General features: G+C 32.7%; 1 protein-coding gene across 1 annotated transcript in view; it reads left to right on the top strand.

Moving 5' to 3' along the window:
* Positions 1–20,411, top strand: part of LRP1B (LDL receptor related protein 1B) — a 2,056,943-nt gene that overhangs the window by 1,333,285 nt on the left and 703,247 nt on the right. The gene's annotated exons all lie outside the window — the stretch shown is intronic.

The following is a 20,411-nucleotide window of genomic DNA, read 5'->3' as shown; positions in this document are numbered from 1 at the left end:
GAGAGATAAACTATCCTATGTTCCTCTAATTTATTTATAATCTTGTTCTTTATGCCTAGGTCATGGACCCATTTTGATCTTATCTTGGTATGTGGTGTTAAGTGTGGGTCCTTGCCTAATTTCTGCCATACTAATTTCCAGTTATCCCAGCAGTTTTTATCAAATAATGAAATCTTATCCCAAAATTTAGAATCTTTGGGTTTGTCAAACACTAGATTGCTATAGTTGACTATTCTGTCTTGTGAACCTAACCTTTTCCACTGATCAACTAATCTATTTCTAAGCCAATACCAGATGGTTTTGGTGACTGCTGCTTTATAATATAATTTTAGATCAGGTACAGCTAGACCACCTTCATTTGATTTTTTTTTCATTAATTCCCTTGAGATTCTCGACTTTTTATTGTTCCATATGAATTTTGTTGTTATTTTTTCTAAATCATTAAAATATTTTCTTGGAAGTCTGATTGGTATAGCACTAAATAAATAGATTAGTTTAGGGAGTATTGTCATCTTTATTATATTTGCTCGGCCTATCCAAGAGCACTTAATATTTTTCCAATTATTTAAGTCTGACTTTATTTGTGTGAAAACTTTTTTGTAATTTTGCTCATATAATTCCTGACTTTCCTTTGGTAGGTAGATTCCCAAATATTTTATGCTATCAACAGTTATTTTGAATGGAATTTCTCTTTGTATCTCTTGCTCTTGGATTTTGTTGGTGGTGTATAAGAATGCTGAGGATTTATGGGGATTTATTTTGTATCCTGCTACTTTGCTAAAATTATGAATTATTTCTAATAGCTTTTTAGTAGAATCTCTGGGGTTTTCTAGGTATACCATCATATCATCTGCAAAGAGTGATAGTTTGGTTTCCTCATTGCCTACTCTAATTCCTTTAATCTCTTTCTCGACTCTTATTGCAGAGGCCAGTGTTTCTAATACAATATTGAATAATAATGGTGATAGTGGGCAACCTTGCTTCACTCCAGATCTTACGGGAAAGGTTCCAGTTTTTCCCCATTGCATATGATGCTTACTGAAGGTTTAAAATATATGCTCCTAACTATTTTAAGGAAAAGTCCTTTTATTCCTATGCTCTCAAGTGTTTTTATTAGGAATGGCTGTTGGATTTTATCAAATGCTTTTTCTGCATCTATTGAAATGATCATATGGTTTTTGTTTGGTTGGTTGTTGATATAGTCAATTATGTTAATAGTTTTCCTAATATTGAACCAGCCCTGCATTCCTGGTATAAATCCTACTTGGTCATAGTGTATTATCCTGGGGATGATTTTCTGTAATCTTTTTGCTAATATTTTATTTAAGATTTTAGCATCAATATTCATTAGGGAGATTGGTCTATAATTTTCTTTCTCTGTTTTCAGCCTACCTGGTTTAGGTATCAGTACCATATCTGTGTCATAAAAGGAGTTTGGTAGGACTCCTTCAATCCCTACTTCTTCAAATAGTTTATTTAGCATTGGAGTTAATTGATCTTTAAATGTTTGATAGAATTCAGATGTAAATCCATCTGGTCCTGGGGTTTTTTTCTTAGGGAGTTGATTGATAGTTTGTTCTATTTCTTTTTCTGAGATAGGAGTGTTTAGGATATTTACTTCTTCCTCTGTTAGTTTAGGTAAGCTATATTTTTGGAGGTATTCTTCTATTTCATTTAAGTTGTCGAATTTATTGGCGTAAAGTTGGGCAAAGTAACTCCTAATTATTGCTCTAATTTCCTCTTCGTTAGTGGTGAGTTCTCCCTTTTCATTTTTAAGACTAACAATTTGATTTTCCTCTTTCCTTTTTTTAATCAGATTTACTAAGGGTTTGTCTATTTTGTTGGTTTTTTCATAGAACCAACTCTTAGTTTTATTAATCAATTCAATAGTTTTTTTACTTTCAATTTTATTGATCTCTCCTTTTATTTTTTGAATTTCAAGTTTAGTGTTTGATTGGGGGTTTTTAATTTGTTCCTTTTCTAGCATTTTTAGTTGCAAGCCCAATTCATTGACCTTCTCTTTCTCTATTTTATACAAATAGGCCTCTAGAGATATGAGATTTCCCCTTATTACCGCTTTGGCTGCATCCCATACATTTTGGTATGATGTCTCATTATTATCATTTTCTTGGATGAAGTTATTAATTATGTCTATAATTTGCTGTTTCACCCAATCATTCTTTAGTATGAGATTATTTAGTTTCCAATTATTTTTTGGTCTACTTTCCTGTGGCTTTTTATTGAATGTAATTTTCAATGCATCATGGTCTGAAAAGGATGCATTCACTATTTCTGCCTTACTGCATTTGAGTTTGAGGTTTTTATGTCCTAATATATGATCAATTTTTGTATAAGTTCCATGAACTGCTGAAAAGAAGGTGTACTCCTTTCTGTCCCCATTACATTTTCTCCAGAGATCTATCATATCTAATTTTTCTAGTATTCTATTTATCTCTTTGACTTCTTTCTTATTTATTTTGTGGTTTGATTTATCTAATTCTGAGAGTGCAAGGTTGAGATCTCCCACTATTATAGTTTTACTGTCTATTTCTTCTTGCAGCTCTCTTAATTTCTCTTTTAGGAATTTAGATGCTACACTACTTGGTGCATATATATTTAATATAGATACTTCTTCATTATTCATTCTACCCTTTAGCAAGATATAGTGCCCTTCCTTATCTCTTTTGATTAGATCAATTTTTGCTTTAGCTTGATCTGAGATCAGGATGGCTACCCCTGCTTTTTTGGCTTCACCTGAAGCATAGTAGATTTTGCTCCAACCTTTTACCTTTAACCTGCATGTATCACCCCGCTTCAGGTGTGTTTCCTGTATACAAAATATCTGATGAATTTTCATGCTATGATTTTTTTTAAATTTTGTTTTATTTAATAATAACTTTATATTGACAAAATCCATGCCAGGGTAATTTTTTACAGCATTATCCCTTGCACTCGCTTCTGTTTTGATTTTTCCCCTCCCTCCCTCCACCCCCTCCCCTAGATGGCAAGCAGTCCTATATATGTTAGATATGTTGCAGTATATCCTAGATATAATATATGTTTGCAGAACCAAACAGTTCTCTTGTTGCACAGAGAGAATTGGATTCAGAAGGTAAAAATAACCCGGGAAGAAAATCAAAAATGCAAATAGTTCATATTCGTTTCCCAGTGTTCTTTCTTTGGGTGTAGCTACTTCTGTCCATCATTTATCAATTGAAACTCAGGTCTCTTTGTCAAAGAAATCCACTTCCATCAGAATACATCCTTATACAATATTGTTGTCAAAGTGTATAATGATCTCCTGGTTCTGCTCATTTCATTTAGCATCAATTCATGTAAGTCTCTCCAAGCCTCTCTATATTCATCCTCATGCTATGATTTTTATATTTAATTTCTTAAAACGAAGCAAATGGCAATAGAAAGAACAATGATTTGGAGCCAGAATACTTATTAGTATCATTTTGCACAAGCTACACAAAATTGAATACCTTAGCTTTCTCATTTGTAAAATAATGGCAATTTTATTTGTATTCACCAGCACATAGGACTATTTTGCTTTTCAAATTAGGTAATATGTTTAAACATTGTGTGTGTGAAATGTCATATAAAGGTAAGCTATTCTGATTATTGAGGGACAGTTAGGTAATGACATAATATATAGATCTAGATCTAGATCTAGATTGGATCTAGAATTAGGAAGATTTATCTTCCTAAGTTCAAATCTGGCTTCAGATATGACTTTAGGCTAGTCATTTAATCCTATTTTCCTTAGTTCCTCATATCTAAAGTAAGCTGGAAAGAGGAAATGAGGAAAACTACTTCCTTATCTTTGTCACAAAGAGTGGACAAAACTGAAATGAGTAAAATCAAAATTATTATCATTATTACTGTTGCTACTATTGCTTGCTGTGATAAGAGAAATATTTGTTATAGCTATAAATGAGTACTTATAGATTTCAACATTCTTGTTATTTTCAAAAAGAAAACAGGTTAGTTAAAATTAAATTAGTTATATCATTGATCTATGTCTTCATCTCTATTTCTAACATTGTATATACATAGATACCAACTTACCAGCAATGTGGCTCAGTGAAAACTGAAAATTTCAGAGTAAGTCTTGGTTTCAAGTCCTGCCTTAAACACCATTTGATAGTTTAATGCAAAACATAATTTACCCTTTAAGTGAATTAGAATATTCTCAAAGACAATTTTTTTTTGACAATTTGTAGGAAGGAACTCATCTACAGTAGTATTAAAGTTTCCTCACTAGATGTTCCCTAACTATGAGATACACACAAACACACATACACACAGAGTACTTGTAGAATAATATAATGTTGGAATCTTTACAAATTGTTAAGTCATTAGAGTTGATAGAGACAATAATTATCTAATTTGGCATGGTTCAATATCACTGATCTGATCTTACAAGGAGATGTTTTGGGCCAGAACCTGTAACAAGGTACTAAGTAGAACTAATAAAAACAATGCTTGTGTTCACACTTTTAGAGAGCTCATATAAGCAAGAAGTATTTAAGTACTCATTGGAGTTCACAAGTATGGGAGAGACACAAAGTAAACTTTGTAACTTTGTGAATTCACACCTCCCCTGAAGCTCTTAGGGCCAGGGAGCACTCTGGGAGAAATCCTACAATCCCTCTCTCTCGAAGGAGCATAAATAGAGCTTCAGTGAGCCCAGTCATGGAGTTCAGCTGAAGATTGAGAAGGGAGCATCAGTTCAGTTGAGGAGAAGCACTCTCTTGGAGGCGCAACCAGATTCATCTTCATCTCACACCATTGTGGTGGCTGGGCTCCTGCACTTCCCCACTGAGACCAAGCTGGTCTGAAAGACTCGCCAGAAAGCTAGCCAAGTGAAGGAGACAAGAGATTTATTCCATCTTTGTGCTGGCTGGAGGCTGAAGAAAGCAGAGGCAGAAGCAAATGACAAAGCTGCAGGAGCTCTTAGAACCAAGCAGAGAAATAGGCCTCAACTAACCAAGCTATTTTGGAAGGAGAAAATAAACATTTGCATTTTTACCAGCTGGCTGCATTTTGGGTGATTATTACTCTTAACTGAAACTAAGGTTGCCTCCAGAAAACCTCCCCAAGAAAACTGCTTTCTCCCAGAGAGAACTATTATTTTAAAGAAGAAAAAACACTACAATATAATATGTAAAAGTTTCTAAGCATGTAATAAAATAATTGTTTATTCTTTTGAATATTGTTATTTTGATTGAATAACATTTCAATTTCATTCATTTATTGTTGCTCTAAAGCATATATGTTTTATTTTTCCTTTTTACTCATAAGCTCTTTTAAGATAGAGGCCACATCAAATTTTTGTCTTTGAATTACTATGACTAACAGAGTTATTTGTAAGTGCTCAATAAATAATGCATTTTGATAAAACTGCAAGGAAATTCTTAAGTTTTTTGAAAAAAGATGAATTTCAAAATGACTTTAAAATATCAGTATCTTTGGTTCATGTATCCCAATTTAAATATATATATATATATATATTCATTATAGGTGCAGCTTAGATTTTTTTTTTTTTGGTAAGAATTATATATAGAAATGGTTATATCTCATCTTTATTTAGACTATATAGCAAGGGATCTTAACCTGAATGTCTATGAACTATATTTTAGTATTTTGAAAACTGTATATGAATATAATTGATTTCCTCTGAGAAAAAAATCCAGAGAATAGACATTGACATAGAAACCATCATTTAAAAAAGGTGAAAATCCCTATGTAGTCTGTTAGATTTCAGTTCTGGTCTGTCATATTCATTCATGGTTTTTATTTGATCTCTTGTAGTAATTCTTATGTGCTTTCTATGGATTGAGTTAAGATTCATAATGCCCTTTGATCCATGGATGTTTTACAAGGACAATTTTGTGACCTGTTTGTAGAAATATTAATGCAATTTTTGTATTCAGTGAGATTAATTTATATGTGTGTGTGTATCTATATATGTGTGTGTGTGTGTGTGTGTGTGTGTGTGTGTGTGTGTGTGTATCCCAGTGAATATATACTCAGTGAAAGATTTTTTAGAGCATTTGAAACAAAGAGGAGGGAATAAGTGTATACCAGAAAAATTATTTTTATTTACCTTACAAAAATTATTTATTTTTCATTACATTCTTTTAAATAGATAATAGTAACATTTAAAATGTAAGTTAATTGAAATAAAATAGATTTATGCTCAACTTTATAGGGAAACGCCTAGTGAACATAATGAGGAATACTTCTATTGTGCTATAATCTTTGACTTTATATATACAATACTTTCAACCAATCAAATGCAATTGTTAATTTTCTACATATTCTACTTTCAAATCATACTTTTAACATTGTGACATCCCACTTTTCTACTTGTACTGAAAGATGTCATTTAGCTTAAAAATTTTAAATATATATACCTATATTTTCTAATCCATCAGTCTTCTAAGTGCCATAATACTATTCATTGCAGTAACAGTAATATATGAAATATATCTAGGCAATTTGCCCAGCACTAAGTACAGTACATAGTTGTCTTCTCTAAGTACTCAAACCACCATTAATGAAAACTAATGGCCCATCAAAATTTGCATTAAAAGTACTGCTTAAAATCTCCAAAGGACAATATGCAATGCTCATATAGCAATTTTTGTCACTTTAAATTTCTGTTTTCCAATATGTTGCTCTTCTTAAAGCTAATTACCTAACAGAATGAATAAATACAACAATTGTAATGCACATCATAGTGCAGTTTTAGCAACAAGATTATAATTAGTGATCAGAGAACACTTTCATTACCATAAACAATTAAATCATCTTAGCTTGAGAATGTTACTTAAAATGCCCAAAATAGTGATTATTTCTCCTTTACTAATTAGTACAGTTTAAGTTTTTCAAGAATCATTTTTTAAGGAATTCCTTTTTTTAATCAAAATTAGTGTTTAAGGTAAAGCATACATTATGATGTTAAATTAAACTCTATATCATCATTTTGGTTCACTACTTGCATTTCCTTTCATTTGAAAGGAAGCAATATTGAACTTTTTAGAATAGGAAAAAGGGCAGTGCATTTAAGATTTATAAGGAACTTAGAGCAAATTAAATCATCATAACATTTTAATTAAAGACAAAGAATGAATGAAAAGAACTGAAGGATTCATTCCCAAATTCTGTTCATATACTACAGTTACCAGCTGATGGTAGAATATAACAGATTGTTTGGAAGCAAGCTATGTTCTGGTGCATAGGACTAATTTAAATAGAGAGGAGGTAGTTAGATACCGTCCTTTTTGCTTTTCAGTGGTATTGGCCAACATAGCCTAGATTTGCATATCTGGCAGATGGTCACAAAAGCATTTTCCTGGGGATAACTATGCTCAGATGTGGGTCTCTTTTTATTTATTTTTAAGTCAAATGTCATATTGGGCCTCCAGTATTATATACTCACATTTCCATTTCAATTTTCTCATGTAATTAAAATCTTTAACCCTCAGTCAAATATTTTCTGGATCTTCTCAGAACTTATTTTCTTTTTCTATCTTCTACTTTAAAAAAAAAAAGGCAAGAGAAGTATCAATTATTATACTGATGAAATAAATGATTCATATAGAATTTTTAATTTGAATGTGATCTTTCTCATTATCCCATATGTTTCAGACACAAAATATGAAAGGTCTTAATAGCATGAATAGGAAGACAAGAAAAGCCATGAATTATTGGCAATTATTTTAAGAATGGTTTTATTTTATTTTATCATAAGAGCAGTAATCCTATCTCCTAAATCCAAAGATGGTAAGAACTCAAAAAGCTAGTGATGAGATTATTCTGTGCTGAATTGCCTTCTGTTGGAATCTTTACAAACTGCTAACTCCTTAGAGTTGATCTAATCTTACAAGAAGATGTTTTGGGCAGAACCTGAAACAAGGTACTAAGTAGAACTAATTAGTACAATGCTTGTGTTTACACCTTTACTCTTCGAAGTTCACAAGTATGCCAGCTTCACAAAGTAAACTTTGTAACTTTGGGAATTCACACCTCCCTTGAAGCTCTTTGGGCCAGAGAGCACTATGGGAGAAAACCCATAATCCCTCTCTCTCATATCCCACAATTCATCCCTCTTGTATAAAAGAAACAGACAGAGGCTCTCGGTCAGATTTCAGCGGAATTATGCCAGAAGCCCTCTCTCCGAGGTAAGGCAAGAGAGAATATATTTTCCACTTGGCTGGCTGGTCGCAGAAGAGAGTTCAGCTGGACTAGAGAGGAGTACTCTGGTGCAGACACAGAGCACTTTGAGAGATTTCACCGGAATGACATGAAGAGTGGAGCTGGCTGGAGGCTGAAGAAAGCAGAGGCAGAGGCTGAAGGACAAAACCTTTGGATTTGGCGACATTTGGAGGGAGCTCTTGGAACCAAGCAGAGAGATAGACCTCTAAACTAACCGGGCTATATTGGAGATAATAAAAGATCTGAACTTTTATCACCTGGCTGCATTTGGGAAGAAGATCACCACATTTTGGTGCCCGAACAGGGACCGACAAAATCCTGATTCCAGGGAAGGCACCCAGAGAGAACTTTTATAATATTTTAAAGAAGAACAAGAACCCAACAGCCTTCTAATGAGATTATGAAAAAAATAAATGATTGTGATTTGAGAATAAAAATTGTCAGCATTGTCTAAGTACATGACTAGAATTAGAAGGAGAGCTAGATCCTCTAGATACTGTTTACTAGGTACAAGAGAAGTATAGTAAACCAATTAAGTAGTGTAGAGAAAACAGTTGAGGAAGAAAGAGGATATATAGTTGCTGGGAGAAAGAAATTCAAAGGAGAGATTTTGTTTTTTTTTTTTTTGTGGGGGGGGATATTCAATTCTAAGACCTACTTTTTCTGTATATATGGATTCTTTTCCTCTTTGATCTCTTTGGGCTACAAATCTACTAACAGTATTGTTGAATCAAAGGGTTTGTACCATTTTTTCTACAGCCTCTCCAGCATGTCATTTTCCTTTTCCCCTCAGCTTGTAAATCTAAGTGTGAAGTGGAACTTTAGAGTTATTTAATTAGTATTTCTCAAATTATTAGTGATTTAGAGCTTTCTTTCATATGGCTAGTGATAGCTTGTATTTTTTTCCTCTGAAAACTGCCTATTTATAACATTTGACCCTCAAATATTCTTTAATTTGGGTAGGTAAAAGGGAGACATCACAATTCAGCTTGGAAATATTTGTACAAAATGATGTTTAGTATCTGTGAGTGATAGTTGAGTCCAAGTTTAGGGAAGTTCTGATGGTGTTTCTAGTTGGTACTTTAATGTCTTAACTGAAATACAAACAGACATTCTGCAGTAGGACAATTTCATGCCATTGTGAATCATGTTATAGCAAGGTACCAGATTACTCTACACCTGAATGTATATTCCCAGTTTATTACAATGTAGTGTTTTGCCTGATTGGCTTTTCACTTCTCTAAGTCTGGAAAATGAAAAAAAAAAATTAAAATAAGAAGGAGACTTCTATGTATTATTATGAAGGAAACCAAAGGCTGAACTCATTGAACTTTAATACCCCTTCAGGCTCTACTATTCTATAAGTCTTTGTGTAATGAGACCTTTGCTTCACTGGCTAAAAGAGATTCTAGAATATTCTGTTTAGTAACATCAATCACCTTAATGTTATCCTGAGTAAAAATACTTTAGAAATGCAAACTGTGCTTGCTACACTGATCAAAGATTTGAAAGCTTGGAGAGAAGACAAATTCTTTTAATTGGAATATCAAAATATTTGTATTTAAAAGAATTATTTTGTACTTAAATATTAAGATATAGCCTATTTATATGAGAACCTTCCTTAATGACTTGAATAATTAAGATTTCTATTAGAAACTTCTAAAATAACCATAAGCTATCAAGAGGACACAGAAAGAGTATTGTTTACTCATCCAACCAACAACCTTCTTACTCAATTCCAGATACTTATCTGACTCTAGATAAGGCACCAAGGGGAAGGTTTTCATTACATATTGAAATTAATCTACAATGGGATTAAAAACTTAGTCTCAGGATGATTAGCTCCCAGTTATTAAGAACACAGTGTTGAGGATGGCACCTTATTCATCATCATCGTAGTCTTCACATGGATTTCAATTTCTTCACATAATGACATTTCCCAATCATTTCTAACCTCTTTTTCACTATCCAGAAGATTCTTCTCACAGGTTGACTTCTCACTTGTGAAATATCCAACTCTCCACACCTCTAAACAATCCAATTAAAAAGTTTTCCCTGGCTGGTAACTAAGGGTTGTTATAAGTAGAACATCTAGGATTTGCTTTGTTGTGTCCTTTCCCAAAAATCACAATCAATTCAAAACCCACAGTAATCAAACTGAACTCCCATGCTCAATCCATTGGGCATAGATTGTTATCCAAATTTCAAATACATATAATAATCATTATATCCACTGTATGTATATAGCGCAATGTTTTTCTATAGTCCCCTTGAAAATGGCTCTTGAGTGTCTAGGAATGATGTGCAAAACCACCAAATATGTAGCCATCCCTTAATACTAATAAGCAGGGACCTTTATCTATAATATTCCCACAAAGTTTTGTAAAGCTGTAGCTGTGAATTTGAGAAGAAAAAATCAGTTTCCATGTGTGCCATAGATTTGAGGGCAGGTAGGAGCTGATGTAAATAATGGTAGGAATGTTAAGAAAGTTCATGAATTCTTTGTCATCTTTATACTCTGGGATGAAACCAGCAATCTGCCTAAGAATGCAAAATAAGGAATCTGCCTGATGATCACCTTTAAAACTGTGGAAACAGTCTTCAATTAAACTGCTGTCACAGTTTTTCTCTTGAATGGGAGTTGCCTTATTTCAGTGATGAGAACATTTCAGTAGCCAATGGACTTAAACCAGTGTTCATATTCCAACCTTCCAGTTCATTTCTGTAACACAGTTAATGCAAACTCTCGGATATGACTTGCTTTCACATTTCCAGAAGGCACAAGGAGCATCTTCATGATCATCTTGCTCTTCTCCCCTGCATTTTTTTTTAATATCTCTGACATGAAAATTGAAAAGTGTTCTCTGATGATGTATTCTCTAGAAACTGAGTTAACTCCCTCAGATCAATATTCCTCAGGCATCCCAAGAAATCTGTAACATTTCCAAAGAGATAGGGATGGGGAAAAATTTTGGTTTTTTCACATTAAACCATCTCCAAACCTCCTGCTATGCCAGCAAATAATCCATCAATCTCAGCCTTTTCTTCAGGTAGAAACCATGAGAAGTAATTCTGAGGGCAATCTCTTTGCTTATTCCCCATCTTTTCTTACTTGTGATGAAATCCAGATAATGCAAACGGGAGGGGAGATGGAAGTGGGGGATGTGACATTCCAGAAAAAAAAGATGAAAGATGGCTTATTCACCTGAAGCTGCTGACTTGACTGAAGTGGAGTCCTCAGGCCTGGCCAGCAGCACCTACACTCCATTCTTAGACTTTCTGGCCATGGCGGCAGTGCAGGGCCTAGGCTGCTCTTCTGGCCCCATGCAGTTGCTATGGGACAGATTCTGTGACTGGCTGCAATCATGTTCACAGGATAACCTTTTCACTTCTTTTTTTTCTTAAGTAATTTTTGGATCATAGAAATACTTATTTTATGTCCCAGAAATAATGCAGTGAATTGATTTAATTTGTCATCTCTTTGTCTCCAAATGTCAATATAATTTTTTTCATAATCAGACTTTGTTTTGAAAAGTATGAGCAACTCTGATTTTATTCTGCAACATTCATTCTTTTTAGTTTGAATTATGATATTCATATATTAATGTACATAATTAATATTAATATATAGACAGTCAGAAAGAGACGTAAGAAAGAAAACTGAATGAAGATAGTAGAATAAAATCAGTCTGATCTATTTTTCTTAAAACAATGTTCTGATTATAAAAACAATGTTCATGAATACATGGTACCTTACATATATTTCTTCTGGGTTCTTGAAGTATTCAACTAGATTTTGATTTTTTAAAAAATCACAAGTTACTTCATGTTGATCCCTTTAATATTTTCACAAATGTGAAAGGAAGGCTTTGACTACATGTGTCAGAAGTGAAAGGACACAAGAGAGGATAAGTCAGTGGAGTAAAATATCAACATATACATAGATATAGATATAGATAGATAGATAGCTATAGGTAGATATTTTCACCTTATAAAATCCTTAAGTTGGCTTCCCAATCATTCTTTCAAATTCTACCTTTTTGTTGGTATTGTTGTTGTTGTTGTTTTTCATATTGGTTTTCATGTTCTTTTTTGTTTCTTTTATAAAAATTTAAATTACTTTCATTGCTAAAGTAGGAAAGCCTTATACCAAGGAACCTTCCTCAAATCCATTAATCTGTAACAACCATTTCTTAAATACTTTAAATGATTCATGAACTGTCTTCCAGGATAGTAAATTTTGCTAAGGTGTTATGATATGTTCACAAATAAGTAATACATGTACAAAATCTTTTGACAATTTTTTGAGGAGAGGGAGTATAGAGGACACCATCTGGGAAAATAAAAACAAAAAACCCTCTCTAAGGTGATCGTCTGTGAGCTGAACTTTGAAGAGAACTAAAGGTTCCAAGAGGCAGAGGTGAGTAGGGAGAACAGGTACACAGTGGGATGAAGCAGTCTTGGCAAAGACAAATAAGCAGAAGACAGGACATTCTGGAAACATGGATAGAAGAAAGTGGGCTTCTATTCTTTCTTATGTGTCTTTATTCTTTTTAATTAGGTTAGGCAGTGTAAAAATAGGTGAATGTAATGTGTATTGAAAATATTCATATTCTTTTCATTTTGAATTTCTTGTCTAATATAGGAAAGAAGACAAACAAATATGCAGTTAGGTTAATGTTTCCAAGCATGCAATGACAACATTGTGTCAATTGGTTGGAAAATGGGTGGAACAGTTACTGAAAGCTTCCAAAAAAAAGTGGATGTAATGCTCAGACTAGATTTCTAGAGGTCCTTTGGACAGGCCTTGATCTCAGGAGGATATAGTCAAGAATAGAGTCTAGATTCTTTATTCTGGCCCAGTCTTGATCTTAGTGCAGGAGGAATGAGAGCCACCATAAGGCTGGTCAAAGATAGAATGTTTCTCTTCCATTCCTTAGCCCTTATATACCCTATTACAATTATATCATTACAGCACACTATATATGTGTGAACTAAAGAACCATCACATCACCATGCTAAGTACTAAGTTTATATGCGAACTAGAGAACCATTTCTCATCAATTCCACTGAGTTAACACCTTATTTCAAACATACTTCTCCAGCCCTCTACAGGTGGACTCAGATCTGTGATCTATACTATGGAAGGTATATGGTTTTCACTAATGACAGTAACATCTTATATCAATTTATTTATTTTTTCTTTTTGAAGCTTATTTTCCTATGATATCTGGATGCTATCTTTGAGGGTAAATTAGGGCAAATGCTTTAATTACAGATGGAAATACCAAACTACAGAGAGATTAGCAATTTGACCTATTTCCCACAGCTTATTAGGATTAGACTTTGATTCTTCTGCCTCCAATCATTGCTTGCTAGAACCAAATAAAAGGTTATCATGGCTGTAGAAAGAGATCATATATGTGAATAGGCCAACAAAGAATATCTTTAAACAAGATATTTAAACAAGAATAACAATAAAGTTGCTGGAATTATTATATTACCTACAGTATAGTAAGAAATTATAAAAGCCTTTTTCCATCCTTGATTAGAGGTTTCAAAGGAATGTTAATAGTTGAAAAATACATACACACAAACACACACATACACATATATACACACACTATTTACAATTCTCATTACCACCTTGTTAACCTTCTTCCAATATATGAATTAATTTTAATGTAATAAATAAATGAAGACTAAGAGCATAGTCTATATTGGGGAAACTTTTATATATTGTTTTGTATTTGACTTTAATCTCTATAAAGATAGGAAAAATGTAGTATTTTGATTATTTTTTCTTCTCATATCTAAAAGAGTGCCTATTACTCATCAGGCCCTTAATAAATGTTTGGGTCATTTTTGTTCATCAGAATTGATACTCTTACATCTGACTAATTTCTAAAGCATGGTTTTTAGGAAGGAAAGATCTTGAATCTGGTCTTAATGCTTCCTTTTCTTTATATATGTAGGTATATTTGTACGAACCCTCTCCTGTTCTTGGATAAAATACCTGTCAGCAAATGCCTACTGGTTGATGAATTAATGTCACTTTAGAGCAAAAATCTTTACCATTACTATGCAATCATATATATGGTTCTTTTTTATATTCTAAATTATGTCATAATAGTAGAGATTGATTATTTATCTTCACTGCTACAAGTAAAAATATTTTGAAGCTAATAAATAAGTTTTAGTGGGATGTGATACTCAAAAATCAGTTCCTGAATCAATATATTGATAATATAGACTTCTAATAGTTGATATATTATACCTCACTTTCCTACCTTACTTTTTGCTTATATATATAATAAATTGTGTTATTTCTTATGAAATATTTACCATTAAAGACTTGGGGGGGGGTCAAAGGAGATAATAATTGTAAAATAATCAGCACAGTATCTTATACATATTAACTGTTAACATTATTATTATTATTATTATACAAAGCATTGTCATGTGGAAGAAAATTTGGATTTAAGTTGCTTATTCCTAGAAGGGAGAATCAAAAGTAATAGAATAGAAACAAATTTTGGCATTATATGAGAGAATATTTTCCATCAATCAGTGCTAATTCAAAGTGGAATGAGATGTCTTGAGATGTAGTTGGTGCTTTCTCATGAATGTCTTCAAATAAAGACTCACACTACCTGTCAAGTAGGAATATGGAATTTTCACATGGTTATCCACTGTGACACCTTACAAAATCTATGAATCTGGAAATAGGAAAGGAAACAATGCATTTAACAATATTTACGATTGGGTAAAACAGCAAATCATAGACATAATTAATAACTTCACCCAAGAAAACGATAATAATGAGACATCATACCAAAATGTATGGGATGCAGCCAAAGCGGTAATAAGGGGAAATTTCATATCTCTAGAGGCCTATTTGTATAAAATAGAGAAAGAGAAGGTCAATGAATTGGGTTTGCAATTAAAAATGCTAGAAAAGGAACAAATTAAAAACCCCCAGTCAAACACTAAACTTGAAATTCTAAAAGTAAAAGGTGAGATCAATAAAATTGAAAGTAAAAAAACTATTGAATTGATTAATAAAACTAAGAGTTGGTTCTATGAAAAAACCAACAAAATAGACAAACCCTTAGTAAATCTGATTAAAAAAAGGAAAGAGGAAAATCAAATTGTTAGTCTTAAAAATGAAAAGGGAGAACTCACCACTAACGAAGAGGAAATTAGAGCAATAATTAGGAGTTACTTTGCCCAACTTTATGCCAATAAATTTGACAACTTAAATGAAATAGAAAAATACCTCCAAAAATACAGCTTGCCCAAACTAACAGAGGAAGAAGTAAATATCCTAAACAGTCCCATCTCAGAAAAAGAAATAGAACAAACTATCAATCAACTCCCTAAGAAAAAATCCCCAGGACCAGATGGATTTACATGTGAATTCTACCAAACATTTAAAGAACAATTAACTCCAATGTTATATAAACTATTTGAAAAAATAGGGATTGAAGGAGTCCTACCAAACTCCTTTTATGACACAGATATGGTATTGATACCTAAACCAGGTAGGCTGAAAACAGAGAAAGAAAATTATAGACCAATCTCCCTAATGAATATTGATGCTAAAATCTTAAATAAAATATTAGCAAAAAGATTACAGAAAATTGTCACCAGGATAATACACTATGACCAAGTAGGATTTATACCAGGAATGCAGGGCTGGTTCAATATTAGGAAAACTATTAGCATAATTGACTATATCAATAACCAAACAAACAAAAACCACATGATCATCTCAATAGATGCAGAAAAAGCATTTGATAAAATCCAACATCCATTCCTAATAAAAACACTTGAGAGCATAGGAATAAATGGACTTTTCCTTAAAATAGTCAGGAGCATATATTTAAAACCATCAGTAAGCATCATATGCAATGGGGAAAAACTGGAACCTTTCCCAGTAAGATCTGGAGTGAAGCAAGGTTGCCCACTATCACCATTATTATTTAATATCGTATTAGAAACACTAGCCTCGGCAATAAGAGTCGAGAAAGATATAAAAGGAATTAGAGTAGGCAATGAGGAAACCAAACTATCACTCTTTGCAGATGATATGATGGTATACCTAGAGAACCCCAGAGATTCTACCAAAAAGCTATTGGAAATAATTCATAATTTTAGCAAAGTAGCTGGCTACAAAATAAATCCCCATAAATCCTCAGCATTTTTATACATCACCAACAAAACCCAACAGCAAGAGATACAAAGAGAAATTCCATTCAGAATAACTGTTGATACCATAAAATATTTGGGAATCTATCTACCAAAGGAAAGTCAGGAATTATATGAGCAAAATTATAAAAAAGTCTCCACACAAATAAAGTCAGACTTAAATAATTGGAAAAATATTAAGTGCTCTTGGATCGGCCGAGCGAACATAATAAAGATGACAATACTCCCTAAACTAATCTATTTATTTAGTGCTATACCAATCAGACTTCCAAGAAAATATTTTATTGATCTAGAAAAAATAACAACAAAATTCATATGGAACAATAAAAAGTCGAGAATCTCAAGGGAACTAATGAAAAAAAAATCAAATGAAGGTGGCCTAGCTGTACCTGATCTAAAATTATATTATAAAGCAGCAGTCACCAAAACCATTTGGTATTGGCTAAGAAATAGATTAGTGGATCAGTGGAAAAGGCTAGGCTCACAAGACAGAATAGTCAATTATAGCAATCTAGTGTTTGACAAACCCAAAGCCCCTAACTTCTGGGAAAAGAATTCATTATTTGATAAAAACTGCTGGGACAATTGGAAATTAGTATGGCAGAAATTAGGCATGGACCCACACCTAACACCATATACCAAGATAAGATCAAAATGGGTCTATGACCTAGGCATAAAGAACGAGATTATAAATAAATTAGAGGAGCATAGAATAGTTTATCTCTCAGACTTGTGGAGGAGAAAGAAATTTGTGACCAAAGATGAACTAGAGACCATTACTGATCACAGAATAGAAAATTTCGATTACATCAAATTAAAAAGCCTTTGTACAAATAAAACTAATGCAAACAAGATTAGAAGGGAAGCAACAAACTGGGAAAACATTTTCACAGTTAAAGGTTCTGATAAAGGCCTCATTTCCAAAATATATAGAGAACTGACTCAAATTTATAAGAAATCAAACCATTCTCCAATTGATAAATGGTCAAAGGATATGAACAGACAATTTTCAGAGGATGAGATTGAAACTATTACCACTCATATGAAAGAGTGTTCCAAATCATTATTGATCAGAGAAATGCAAATTAAGACAACTCTGAGATACCACTACACACCTGTCAGATTGGCTAAGATGACAGGAAAAAATAATGATGAATGTTGGAGGGGATGCGGGAAAACTGGGACACTAATGCATTGTTGGTGGAGTTGTGAACGAATCCAACCATTCTGGAGAGCAATCTGGAATTATGCCCAAAAAATTATCAAAATGTGCATATCCTTTGATCCAGCAGTGTTTCTATTGGGCTTATATCCCAAAGAAATACTAAAGAAGGGAAAGGGACCTGTATGTGCCAAAATGTTTGTAGCAGCCCTGTTTGTAGTGGCTAGAAACTGGAAAATGAATGGATGCCCATCAATTGGAGAATGGCTGGGTAAATTGTGGTATATGAATGTTATGGAATATTATTGTTCTGTAAGAAATGACCAGCAGGATGAATACAGAGAGGCTTGGAGAGACCTACATGAACTGATGCTAAGTGAAATGAGCAGAACCAGGAGATCATTATACACTTCGACAACGATATTGTATGAGGACATATTTTGATGGAAGTGGATTTCTTTGACAAAGAGACCTGAGTTTCAATTGATAAATGACGGACAAAAGCAGCTACACCCAAAGAAAGAACACTGGGAAACGAATGTGAACTATCTGCATTTTTGTTTTTCTTCCCGGATTATTTATACCTTCTGAATCCAATTCTCCCTACGCAACAAGAGAACTGTTCGGTTCTGCAAACATATATTGTATCTAGGATATACTGCAACATATCCAACATATAAAGGACTGCTTGCCATCTAGGGGAGGGGGTGGAGGGAGGGAGGGGAAAAAAAAATCGGAACAGAAATGAGTGTCAATATAATGTAATTATTAAATAAAAAATTAAAAAAAAAAATAAATAAATAAAAAAAAAAGACAAAAAAAAAAAAAAAAAAAAACAATATTTACTATAGTTATCAGGTAGTGTTGGGATGTTTTTTTTAAGTGTAAGAAAACATTAGTTAAGTTGCTTTTGAGTTAATTGAATATCTTTTCTTTTCCAACATTTCTTTGAACTGGTAAAATATAGTTTTCTTTACAAAACTATCAATATTCATATATATGTGTTCATGTATATATAAATACATATGTTAATCACATTTGTATATACTCTGAGAGTTTCAGAATTCTTTTTTTTTTTTTTTTGGCAAGAACATAATACATTTATATCTAAGAGACATTATTGGTAATGCCTTGTCATATTCCTAGCACATTTCAGTGATTAGCTTCAGCTTTTGAATAAAATCATAGAGTAACCAAAATTTTAAAGTTTTTCTTCGTTTTTGCCATATCTAATAAAAATTTGGTATTATTTCTATTATTGTGTTTCTATGTTCCATTATATAGTGATACAGAATTGTGCATTTATCCAAAGATATTTAACATAGGTAACTGTTGTATTATCATATCTGAAATGCTCTCATATATCCATATTAAGGTTCTAGTAGAAGTTTAGAAAAGTAGAGTGTCATTCCAAGAAACTATGAGATAGGCCTAAACAGTGCTGTCCTCTAGGAACCTCTAAGTTCAAATACAAACTTTTATATTTGTTATTTAAAGGTCTTCATGACCTTTTCCTTTACCTTTTCAAGTTCTTATACAGTTTTCCTTTCCATAAACCCAATAGTCCAGCAATATTGGTCTACTTGCTCTTCCTCACTATATACCATCTTGTATCTTCCTTTGTATCTTGAATATTCTTCCTCCTCATCTTTTTGCTTTGAAAGTCCTGATTTCCTTCAAAGTTCACTTCAAGCATCACCCTCTCCATTAATCCTTTCCTGATTCTCTACCTGTTAACATCTACGTTCTCAAATCTATATTTGTATTCTTTATGTGTGTAAATATTAACATATATGATACCATCTATATATATATTATGTATATTTTGTTGTCATTTTATCCCCCTGCACATAGCACAATACCTGCCACAGAGTAGGCACTTAACAATACATGTTAATGATTGAACACAAATTTTTTTGGTTTTGCATCAGGACATTTAAACATATGCAATGAGAGTGTTCCATTTGTCAAAGTAGGCTTTGCAAAACATCGAAGGAATGATGGAGTCAAGAAATCACATTGGAGGGAATCTCATGTAATTCAGAGAGTAAAAATGGCACAATGAATGAGAGAAACCACTAATATAATGGTAGAAATCAAGTTTAGTAAGTATCGTGGGAGAATAGGAATGAGAATTGAAATGACAAATTAGAAAACTCAGAATTAGAGCAGTGATGAGGTAGATTTATTTTCATTTCAAAACTTCTATGGAAGAGTTTATTATAAGAATCAAAGATCCCATTAAAAATTGTACACTATTTCATCTGCAAATGAAAGTTGGGATATGATCTTAGTATCAATGCCAACTATCTTCCATCTAAATAATGAATACTGGTCCATGACTAATAGGTTTGGTTTTTGTTTTGTTTTATTTTGTATAACTAGAATAAGAATTCCTTTCTACTTTTCTAAGTTTAATGGGGATTCCTTCCTACCTTCTGCACTTCCCCACCCAACCTCACTCTATGTTAGTCTCAGTCAAATAAAAATCTAATATTTTTTTTCATTAGGTGGAATCTATGTCATAAAATATACTATAGTCACCACAGGAAGGTGATTCTTGCATTTTATGAACCCTAAAACCCTTGGGCTTATTATCAGGAACACAATGTTGTTATATATAAACTAAAAATTGATTTAATTTGTTGGAGACACTTTGACACTTTTTATTTCAAATTTTAATTTCTTAAGTTCCTTTAAATTTTAAAACATACAGAATAATAAGGATGATATATGTAAATCAATAAGCTGTTAATTGTTTACAATTACTGAAAATCCTGTTATAGCAGGAAGTAATATTGTTGAGGTC

Source organism: Antechinus flavipes, chromosome 3, assembly GCF_016432865.1.
Source record: "Antechinus flavipes isolate AdamAnt ecotype Samford, QLD, Australia chromosome 3, AdamAnt_v2, whole genome shotgun sequence".
Lineage (NCBI taxonomy): Eukaryota > Metazoa > Chordata > Mammalia > Dasyuromorphia > Dasyuridae > Antechinus > Antechinus flavipes.
Note: the sequence above shows the minus strand (reverse complement) of the source record. Positions and strands in the feature narration are given on the sequence as shown.